At 39.4% G+C, this 12,314-nt stretch overlaps 1 pseudogene; it reads left to right on the plus strand.

Moving 5' to 3' along the window:
- The first annotated feature begins 1,378 nt into the window (after positions 1-1,378).
- LOC103116604 (small ribosomal subunit protein eS6-like) lies at positions 1,379-2,573 on the plus strand (annotated as a pseudogene).
- The last annotated feature ends 9,741 nt before the right edge of the window (positions 2,574-12,314 follow it).

Raw genomic sequence — 12,314 nt, forward strand, 5'->3', positions numbered from 1 at the left:
TGGGAATGTAAATTGATCCAACCACTGTGGAGAGCAGTCTGGAGAACTCTCAGAAGGCTAGAAGTAGGCCTTCCCAATGACCCTACAATTCATCTCCTGGGGGATATAGTCTAAGGAACCAAACACATCCATCCAAAAAGATTTGTGTATACCTATGTTCACAGTAGCACAATTTGTAGTAGCCAAAACCTGGAAGCAACCCAAGTGTCCAACAGCAGATGAGTGGCTGAGCAAGTTGTGGTCTATATACACAATGGAATACTACTCAGCAATTAAAAATGGTGACTTCACTTTCTACCTCATCTTGGATGGAGCTTGAAAGAAACATATTAAGTGAGATAGGTCAGAAAAAGAAAGATAAATATGAGATTATCTCACTCATAGACATAAGTTGAAAATACTACCATGGGCAAATGACCTCACCTTCCCTGGGCAAATGACCTCACCAATGTGTCCAGGAACCCAACCTCCCCAGAACCCTACTCCATTCAGGAAAGACAGAGACAGGCTGGGGGTATAAATCAAGCTGTCAATGCCCCTGTCCAGCAGAGAAGAAATTACAGAAGACAAACCTCCCAACTTCTGCACCCCATAGAGATCTTTGGTCCATATTCCCAGAGGGATAAAGAATAGGGAACCTTCCAGTAGAGGGGATGGGATATGGCACTCTGGTGGTTGGAATTATAAGAATTGTACCCTTATTGTCCCACAATCTTGTTGACCATTATTGAATAAATAATAATAAAGAAGTTGAAAAATTTAAAAAAAAAAAAAAAAAGCAGAATTTGGACTGGGTTTGGTGTATTGCACCAAAGTAAAAGACTCTGGGTTGTGGGGGGAGGATGTTCAGATCCTGGACCATGATGGCAGAGAAGGACCTAGAGGGGGCTGAAATGTTACCTGGAAAAATGGAGAAACGTTAGACGTGTACAAACTACTGTATTTTACTACCAACTGTAAACCATTAATCCCCCCCAATAAAAAAAAAAAAAGAAGGGAGTCAGGCGGTAGCACAGCGGGTTATGCACAGGTGGTGCAAAGTACAAGGACCGGCTTAAGGATCCCAGTTAGAGCTACTGGCTCCCCACCTGCAGGGGAGTCGCTTCACAAGCCGTGAAGCAAGTCTACAGGTGTCTGTCTTTCTCTCCCCCTCTCTGTCTTCCCGTCCTCTCTCCATTTCTCTCTGTCCTATCCAACAACAACGGCAACAATAACTACAACAATAAAACAACAAGGACAACAAAAGGGAATAAATAAATAAATACTAAAAAAAAGAAGAAAAATGGTTTTGATAGCAATTTTGAAGTAAAAACTAAAAGATTAAAAAGATATCAGAGACTCTTTTTTGTGGTGATTTGGAGGTGGTCAGCTGCTTCAACATGATGCTGAACGTCTCCTTGCCAGCCACTGGCTGCCAGAAACTCATTGAAATGGACGATGAGCACAAGCTTCGCACCTTATATGAGAAGTGTATTTCGACAGAAGTTAATGCTGATGCTCTGAGTGGATAATGAAAGGGCTATGTGGTCCAGATCAGTGGTGGGAATGACAAGCCAGGTTTCCCCATGAAGCAGGGTGTCCTGACCCACGGTGGTGTCCGCCTCCTGCTGAGTAAGGGCCATTCCTCTTATAGACCAAGGAGGACTGGTAAAAGAAAGTGCAAATCTGTTTGGGGTTGCATTGTGGATGCTAATTTGAGCATTTCCACTTGGTCATTGTAAAAAAAAGGGGGGGGAGAAGGATATTCCTGGACTCACTTATACTACTGTGCCTTGTCACCTGGGGCCCAAAAGAGCTAGCAGAATCTGCAAACTTTTCAACCTTTTGAAAGATGATATCCAGCAGTACATCGTGAGAAAGCCGCTAAACAAAGAAGGTAAAAAACCTAGGACCAAAGCGCCCAAGATCCAGCATCTTGTTACTCCACGTGTTCTGCAATACAAATGATAAGCATTGCTCTGAAGAAACAAGTACTAAGAAAAACAAGGGACTGCAGACTATGCTAAGCTTTTGGCCAAAAGAATGAAGGAGGCCAAAGAAGTGTCAGGAATAGATTGCAAAGCGACAGAGGCTGTCTTCCTTGAGAGCTTCTACCTCTAAGTTTGAATCTAGTTAAATGAGATTTTTAAAAGAGTAACAAGTAAAACCTGGCACCAAGAAAAAAAAAAAAAGAAGTTACAGATTGGGGCTGGGTGGCGGTGCACACAATAGTGTTATTTTTACCATATACAAGGACCTATATTCAAATCCCTGGTCCCCACCTGCAGACGAGCCTTGAGAGCTTCTACCTCTCTGAATCTAGTAAAAAATGAAATTTTAAAAGAGTAACAAATAAAACCTGGCACCAAAAAAAAAAAAAAAGACATCAGAGAATATATAGAAGGACATGGACTTGAAAAGAGAATGTCAACTCATCTCTAAGATCTTGGGAGAACTATGGCAGTTATCATTGGGCATGTGGGGAGACAGAACTTTGGTGATGGGAGTGGTTGGAACCATACCCAGTATTTACAAACTGATAAATCTTAATGAAATTTTTCAAAAAAAGAGGCATCAGTAACATGCTTTCATATAGCATTTTAGGAGAAGAGAACTACTACCCAACTGTGAAGCTACCAAGCATTCAGAAATTTCTGGCTCTTGACATACCAGTTAAGAGTAGTGGCTGTGAACAAGACAACTCTAGATTTAAATCCTGATTTCATCATGCTATACCTTTGCAACTTTTGGCAAATTAATTTTGCCTTACAAATCAAAGGCAGTGTGATAACTATGTATTGAATAAAAATATGTATCAAAACATACTGTGCAGAAAATTTTCAATTTATCAAAAACTAAAAGTTCAATTTATTTCTACCTTTTGAACAGTTTTTTTGCACAGTCTTCAAAGAAAGTTTTAGGTAAGAGAGAGAGAGAGAGTGAAAGAGAGAGGGAGGTACCATTCTCTTAGCAAAGCATTACTTGAAGTTTTAGATTTGATCATATTGGAAAAGGCATGCTAGGTAGCACACTACTAGTTAAGCACACACAGCGTGAAGCCAAGGACTGGCATAAGGATCCTGGTTCCAGCCCCCTGCTCCCCACCTGCAGGGAGGAGTCGCTTCACTAGCGGTGAAGCAGGTCTGCAGGTGTATAATCTTTCTCTCCTCCTCTCTATCTTCCCCCTCTTCTCTCAATTTCTCTCTGTCCTATCCAACAACAGCAATAACAACGACAACAAGGGTAACAAAAAGGGCAACAAAATGGAGAAAATGGCCTCCAAGAGCAGTGGATTTGTAGTGCAGGCACCGAGCCTCAACGATAATCCAGGAGACAAAAAAAAAAAAAAAAAAAGTGGGGGGGGGGGGAAGCATGCTAGAGCACGGAGTATTTAAGGATGAAACCTTGAAAGATTATTGGGACTAAATTTATCAAAAGATGGTGGGGAAGATGGAGCTGGCAGGAAGCATTTCAGGCCGAGAGAATAATGCACTGAGCCAAGACCTAACTATGAGAAAGAGGGGGAATCTGAGTGCTCTTAGAAAAGACAACCACCCCTGTTCACTGGAGTTTCAGCGAATTTTTTTATTATCAATATTTATTTATTGGATAGAGACAGCCAAATTTTAGAGGATGGAGGTGTATTTAAAACAATACAATTTTCATTCCAGAGCTTGTCTCAATTCTTCCGAGAAAATGCTCAGAACCACTTAAGTTTAGTTTCCTTCTGTATTTTGGCTAAATTTTACTTGAATCCTTTGTTTAGCCAAATGTTTTACCAGAATTTCTATGTGGAATCCTGTTTACACTTAAAGGATCCCATTTAAAAAAAAAATTGCTTTGAGAGACATTTCAATTTAAAAAAAAAGTTAAAAAAAAAGTTAAAAACAAACTTGATCAAAGATATAGAGAAGTAACCATAGAGATGACAGTGAAAAGATTCATGATTCTCAGCAAATCAGATAAAGTTGATGGTATGAAAACTGAACCAACAATTTGAGCTACAAACAAGAAATCTTCATGACTTAAGTCCCCACGACTCCCATTTGTACATGAGGAAGTTGAAAGACGATGGGTGTCAGCTATGCATTATGCATGCTTAGCAGGTTTCAGTGCTAGCTCTGTCACAATCTCTGCAGAACCCCTGTGCATACAATTTGAGATTTCACTTTCCTTAGCCAACAAGTTAATAACAATAACAGCAGCCTCAAAGGATCCCTACAAGTAGCAAGGAGTGGATTAAGGTGAATGGACCTTAACATAACAATTTAAAAATAATAGCTCCTCCATGGGAGTCAGGCAGTAGTGCAGCGGGTTAATGGCATGTGGTGCAAAGCGCAAGGACCAGCATAAGGATCCCATTTCGAGCCCCCAATTCCCCACCTGCAGGGGAGTCGCTTCACAGGTGGTGAAGCAGGTGTGCAGCTGTCAAAATAAATAAATAAATAAATAAATAAATAAATAAATAAAATAATAGTCCTCCAAAAAATTCTCATTCTCAGCTTTGGCTCTTTCCTAGGAAGTCTTCTCTCTAAATTCTGAACCAGCCTTCCACAAACTGTGAACAAGTGTTTTCGTTTCCAGGTTGGGAAATCTGTTCCTAATTTGACCACAATCCCAGTTATAGCATAAAGACAGAAGAAAATAAAGTGTTTTTTTATGTTTTAAAACTAACATTTTTAAATATGCATATTATTTTAGATAATCTTTCTTAATGTAACATACAGCCCAGTAAAAATTATTTAAAACTGTTATTTTTTTTTTTACATTGGCACACATAAAAAAAATAGCACATATCTGAAGTATGTAGAAATAAGATCACATTTTCCAAATCAGGTCACATCATCAATTCTGGATTTCTCTAACTTTCAATTTTTGAAATCCCTAGAAACTAGAAGAAAGAGAGGAGCCATCATATATCAAGAGGTCATATTGAATGATTCCAAGGAACAATAGAAAACTGGCACTGAATCCAACTTTCTGTCTGCCAGATTTTTCACTTCTGGCTATAGTTCTCAAGTATTATATAATTTGGAAATTGAGTGTAGGCACAGAAAAATTATAATATTTAATACACTGTGTCCCTCAGCATGTAAAAACTAATGGTGTTCCTGGGGAGGTGGCTTGGCAATAGAGTACTTGGTTTGCATGCTTGAAACCGTGATCTATGCCCAGCAGCACATACAGTGAAATAGTCCTCTAGCTGAACTCTCAAACTCTGTCTCTCTCCTGTAAGTTTTTTAGCAATATCAAAAGATTTATTTTAAAAATAATATGGGAAGACAGCCCAGCCAGTAGAGTTCACATTTTATTGTCTGATAATCCAGCTACCACATAGGACCAGCTTCATAGGGGAAGCTTCATGAAGAGTGGAGGAGTGCTGTGGTGCCTCTCTCTCTCTTTTTTTTTTTTTTTTTTTTTTGCCTCCAGGATTATCACTGGGATATCAACCCCTTCAGTTCCAACTGAGGTGAACCCCTTCCTAGCTCATAGGACTACTCAATTCCGTATCAGGTGGTGCAGCTCCTAACAAAGCCACAGAACCTAGATATAGACCAGGCCCATGAGATAGAACACTTGTGTACATGTACCCATAAATTAGGGAAAAATATACACCTTAAAGCAATAGTGCACAATAGTTAGCAGTAACTCAAAACAGTAAGCAAGTAGAAAGACATAAAAAAAGACACCATGTAAGGATCCCGGTTCGAGCCTCCGGCACCCACCTGCAAGGGATTCGCTTCACAAGCGGTGAAGCAAGTCTGCAGGTGTCTATCTTTCTCTCCCCCTTTCTGTCTTCCCCTTCTCCCTCCATTTCTCTCTGCCCTAACCAACAACAATGACATCAATAACAACAACAATAATAACTACAACAATAAAACAACAAGGGCAACAAAAGGGAATTTAAAAAAGTCTTTAAAAAAAAACATAAAATGATACTTATATACCTTTCCCCTATTTGGGAGCTACCCTCTGCCCTGATACAGCTTTCAAGTCCTATTTCTAACTCTGATACCATCTCCCTACACAATAACTTTGGTCCACTGTGGGACTATGTGAAAACTTGGTAGAGCTTAGGGGAGCTCTCCCATCCTTGGATGGAGGTCTGGAAAAGACACCCCCTTGTTAACCTGTCTCATAGAGATGAGTCAAGGGGGAAAGTCTCCCGGACTCAGTTTCCCCTTGTAAGACTCTCAAGCCCACAGAAATCTCACAGTTTCTCCCTGCTGGCAGCAGGCCACATGGCTGCCTGCTTTAAGGTTCATTTACTCAAAGTTCACCTCACCTTCTGATCACAAAGGAGAACACACCTTGTCACACACTCCTAACAGTGTCCTTTGATGTCCTTAATTTACATCAATTTTTGTTTATCTTCTCTCTATCTCACCTTAACTGGTTTAACCCCTATTCTTCTCTCAAATGCCTTAGGGTAATTAAATGCCTACATCAGGAGACTAATTATCTTGACCTTTATGTATCTGCATCAATTCTTGTCATACCAGCCCTCTACCATAGGGGCAAGCTGACCCTTAAGAAACCTATAATTTCTGATGTATTTGAAAAATGTTCTTTGTTTAACTTTCTCTATATATACCCAAGCCCATCCCTGAATAAATTGAAAGTGTTTGTAACAGAATCCTCCCCGAGTCTCTTTCTTTATCACATAGTATCTTGAGCTAGTGATGAAGTCTCAGTAAGCTTACCTTCCTGGCTGGAGTCACCCCACGTGAGCCCCAGCAGTCCCCTGCATGTTAGCTGTCAAGCTCAGGCAAAAATTAGTAAAGTAATGGGCCCCTTAGAATATACCTAAAGTAGACCTACTAGCTTTTTCCAAAATGGAGATCCCAAAACTCATCTGCTATATTCTTGCCTTTAGGTTCCTGACTATTAAACAATTTGTTCTGCTTTATGTCTTAATGCTTTTTCAGCAACCAAGTTGCAGATGCTACCATGATGCCAACCTGACTTCCCCAGACAGAGGGACCTCACCAATGTATCCTGGACCCCCCACCTCTCCAGAGTCCTGCCCCACCAGGGAAAGATAGGGCTGGCTGGGAGTATGGATGTACCTCCCAATACCCATGTTCAGTAGAGAAGCAATTACAAAAGCCAGATCTAGGTCTTCCACCTTTTGCATCTCATAATGACCCTGGGTCCATGCTCCCAGAGGGATCAAGAATAGGAAAGCTTTCAAGGGAGGGGATGGGATATGAAACTCTGGTGTTGGAAATTGTGTGGAATTGTACACCTCTTACCCTATGGTCTTGTCAATATTAATTTTATAAATAAATTAATAATAAAGAAGGAATTAAAGCAGCTTGTGAGAAGTTGAAGGCAAATTTGAAAACTCATTTGATGACAATCCTCCAGGGATTGTGTCAGTGACATCTTATATTTCATCTCAAGAGCTTTTTTCATACAACAGTAAGTGCTAATTTTTACGTTGATAACTTTTTTTTTTTTTTGCCAGGGTCATTGTTGGGGCTCGAATCCACTGTTCCTGGAGGCCATTTTTTTCCCTTTTTGTTAACCTGTTTTTTTTTTTTATCATTGTTGTAGTTATTCTTATTATCATTGCTACTGACATCGTTGTTGTTGGATAGGACAGAGAAAACGGAGAGAGGAGGGGAAGACAGAGAGGGGGAGAGAAAGATAGACACCTGCAGACACCCCTGTAGGTGGGGAGCCGGCTGGAACTGGGATGCTTACGCGGGTTCTTGCACTTTGTGCCACCTGCGCTTAACCCACTGCACTACACCCACTGCACTACCGCCCAACCCCCCATTGATAACTTTCTATGGCTCTCAAGTGATGTTATAATATCCAGATGGAGGGCTGGGTGTTGGCTAACCTGATTGAGCGCACATGTTACAATGCACAAGGACCCGGATTTGAGCCTCCCCCACCTGCAGGGGGAAAGCATAATGTGTGGTAAAGTAGTGTTGCAGATGTCTCTCTTTCTCCTTTTCTATCTCCCCCATCCCTCTTGATTTCTGGCTGTCTCTATCCAATAAATAAATAAAGACAATTTTTTAAAATAAATATGATTATGGCCCCTTGGCAGAAAAAAAAAGTTTCACACCCCTGTTGTATAGTTACATTTGGTTTAGTCTACCTCCAAGGAGTCCTCTGCTGGACGTCTTTACATTTCAGTGCACCCTCAAGACTTGTTTTCCTCTCTTAACTGATTGAGATGCCACATTTGGGTAGCAGATAGATCTGCTGATGATTCCACGAGTCAATATTTCCTCCACACTTTGCTTCGGTAACTTCTGCAACAGTATGAACACTAAAACATGGTAAGAGACTGAATTACCCTGAAAGTAATGTGGAGTGCAAAGCCTTTCTGGAAGTACACTGAGACATCATCTGTGGCTGAAAACAGTGTCACTATTAAGGCCTCAACTACTGTGAGGTACTTGAATAACTGGCACTTTTAAAAATCAAGCCAGTCCTTGTATTTATTGCTAAATGAGTGTTTTTCAATTACTGCGTCTTGTGGTTTACAAATTAGCAGAAGCTTGGAACATTTAGAGTCATGTGAAGAGCCAAAAAAAAAGAAAAAAGATGTCATTCTCCACATTAAAAACATTAAAAACTGATCTTATTAGACACAAACAAATCTGATGAGTAAAGACACAAGCTGTAGCCTAACCCAGCCTATGGGGCTTGCCCCTAAGACCAAAGAGGGAAGAGCACTGCTCTAAATTTGATGATTCTAGCATTTGTGCAGCTAAAGATGTGTTCTAATGTTTAGTTGTTCAAGATGCACAATATGAGTCCTGTCTACAAGCAATGTTTAGATATAAGGAGAAGAAACATGTATGTTTATGGAATTATTGAGCAATGTCTTTCCAGCTGAAGGTCTCTTCTTCGAACTTCGAATCTTTGAATGCTCCTTCACAAATGATAGAAAACTTTTTTAGGGGGAGGTGGTGGAGGGTAGATAACATAATGGTTATACAAAGAGACTCTCATAACTGAGGTTCCAAAGCCCCAGGTTCAGTCTCCTGCACCACCATAAACCAAAGCTGAACAGTTCTCTGATTTAAAAAAAAAAAAAAGAAAACTTTTCTTTAATTAGGAAAATAGTGAATTACAACACCTTTGTTTATACATGTGTATGGCTTGTCAGTTTTGCATAACAGGTGTCAGCTACATACTCTTATCCCTCTCCCCATCAAGTACTCCAAGCCCCCATTTCCCCCAGACCCATTCCCTTCCCTCCCCAGGGTTCCCTGCTTTAGTGCAGTAGGTACCCAGCCCCAGTCCAAGTTTCATCCTGTGTTCTCCCTTTCTAATTCTGTAGAAGTTCCACCTACATATAGAGTTATCCTGTATTCATCCCTTTCTTCCTAGTGATAACATACTATTGTCTTTCAAGTTTCAAGTGGATTCCACCCTTTGCAGCTGTATTTGGAGAAAAATCCCATTTGAACAAGATTACCCACTCTTTCCATTGTACAGTCACAATGCCTGTGTCAGAACTAATTGAAAGCAGTTTTTATAATTAGTCTTATGTCTGTAAAGGCACATCGTGGAGACTAAATAACTTGTTGCAGATTCCCAGATGATTATTATCTTTGAACAAACTCACTATTTGTGGTGAATGAATCTATAGTCTATTCCCTTCAAGATGAGTCAGAATTGCTATTGCCATTTAAATAGCTCTACAGAAGGGTAAAGTGACTAAGAACTCAATCTCTGAGCCCAGAGTTCCATTTAAGGCCTAGTTTTGCTTTCTCTGAACTGGGAGTGGGGTGTCTTAGACAAAGTTACTTAGCCTGTCCATGCCCCAGTTTCATTGTCTGAAAACTGAGATCAGCATTAAGATCAACCAATTAGTCAGTGTGTGAATCAAGCAATAACTGGCGTGATATGTCTTTGTCAAGTAATAAATTCTCAGTAAATATCTGTGGTGCATGGAGCAGAATATAAAAGGAGTCTTTTATATAGCCAAAGAGATCCACACTGGACACTGACCAAAGTGGTACAGGAACTTTTATTCAAAAGTTATTTCAGTGCTGGGGAGACAGCATAGTGGCTTAAGCAACAGACTTTCCTTCTTAAAAAAACAAACAAAAAATTGTGGTCCATACTCCCAGAGAGGTAAATCATAAAGGAAGTAAATCAGAGGGCCCTGTACTCCCATTCCACCAGAGGATAAAAGAAAGGACAATAACTGTAGATGTGACTTAGAAAGGAAGAGAAGGGGGGCCGGGCGGTAGCACAGTGAGTTAAGTGCACATTGCATAAAGGATTCCGGTTCGAGCCCCTGGCTCCCCACCTGCAGGTATGCAGGTGTCTGTCTTTCTCTCTCACTTGCTGTCTTCCCTTCCTCTCCTGATTTCTCTCTGTCCTATCCAACAACAGTGACAACAATAACACCTCCAGGAACAGTGGGTTCGTAGTGCAGGCACCAGGCCCCAGCAATAACCCCGGAGGCAGAAAACTTTAAAAAAAAATTTTTAATTAAAAAAAAAAGGAAGAGAAGGCAAAACCACAGGAAAAAAATGGGTGAAAGTTCAAATAGTTATAGAAATAGTAAGTCAGCCCATATCTGAGTCCTTGGGAGAACTACTGCAGTTTCCAAATGGAGGAAATGGGGACTAGAACTCTGGCGGTGGGAACAAAGTAGAATCATAACCCTGTTATCTCAGAATTTTCTGTATCACTAATAAATTTTTTTAAAGAATGAAAAAGATGATGCTCTGTAGTTTGATTATTTTCAGCTGACAAAATTGCTTTCTAGGTTTCCTAGATCCAAAATATTAGTTAAATAACACACTGCATGTTTCCATATGACAGTGACTTCATCTTTGTAAAAAAAAAAAAAAAACTAAACTGACCTAAATACAGGTCAAGAAAAATTGCTCATCTAAATCCAAGGATGTTGGATTAGAAAATACAACTAAACTTTAGCCGAAGAAAGTAGAGACTGGAAACAAAAATATTACATGCAGTTCAGGTCAATTAGAAACACAGTTAATATCTCTTTAAACCTTTTTTTAATAGAAAATCACCATTGTGTGCCTGAGAAAATCAACTGTAAGGAGGATTTGTCTTTCTCTCTCTCACTCTCTCTCTCTCTCTCTCTCTCTCTCACACACACACACACACACACACACACACACACACACACCTCTAAATGAACTACTACATATCTACTACTACACATCTACTACACTACTATTAAATCTCAGACTGGTCAATTTACAACATAATTTACAGATTAACCATCATGTAAATAGCTTAATTGTACAGTCTGTCATTCAGATTATCAAATTCACTTTATTAAATAAAACCTGATCTGAACTCACAGGAGGCCTCAGGAAAGTCTTTGGTATAACCATTATGCTATCTTCCCCAACCTTTGCTATCATTTAATAATGTTTCTGAGTATGTTGTAGAGGAGGGATTATAAAGGGTAAACTAAATTTAAAAGTAAAATATCCTGTTAGAATTTGGAATGACTGATGGATAAACAATCTGGCATGTTTATATTTGGATTTGGGAATATGTTAAGCACCTGGATTTTAGATAATCCTGTTTCCCAAAGCAGTGATGTTCTTCATGTTTGTATAATAGTCTATGGAAGCCAAACAAAGACATACAGCCAGCACTGAGACTAAATCAGGTATTCTTTTGCATTAGAGCTACAAAATTAAATTAATATTTAATGTATACATTTTCCCCCTTTACTGTTCTGTACAGAAAAATGAATGTGGGAAACTTAAATTGAAAGTCATAAAATATTACATGTTTAGTTTTTAAAGAAGAAAGACAGGCATTAACATGGAAAGTAAACAGCACTGCAATAACAAAAGCTATTAAATGGTAGAGTAGTTCTTAAAAAAAAAAGTTGTGTAATGATCTTACTATGAAAATGTAAACTTTACAATAGTCAGTCATAATAGATAGCATTTCAGAATGGCCCTGGTGTGCCTGTGACTGTCCTAATGTACTTTCTTTCTTTCTTTTTTAATTTCTTTATTAGGGGATTAAAGGTTTATAGTCAATAGTAAAATACAATAGTTTTTACATGTGTAACATTTCTCAGTTTTTCATATAACAATTCAACCTCCACTAGTTCCTCCACGTAATGTACTTTTTTCTTTTTTTTTTTTTTTTTTTTTTGCCTCAGGGTTATCATTTGGGCTTGGTGGCCCAATGATACACTATGAATCCATTGCTCCTAGAGGCCACCTTTTCCCATTTTTGTTGCCCTTGTTGCATTTATGTTATTGTTGTCACTGTTGTTATTGGATAGGACAGAGATATCGAGAGAGGAGGAGAAGACAAAGAGGGAGAGAGAAAGGTAAACACCTACAGAC

The sequence above is a fragment of the Erinaceus europaeus genome, chromosome 7 (assembly GCF_950295315.1).
Source record: "Erinaceus europaeus chromosome 7, mEriEur2.1, whole genome shotgun sequence".
In the NCBI taxonomy this organism is placed as follows: Eukaryota; Metazoa; Chordata; class Mammalia; order Eulipotyphla; family Erinaceidae; genus Erinaceus; species Erinaceus europaeus.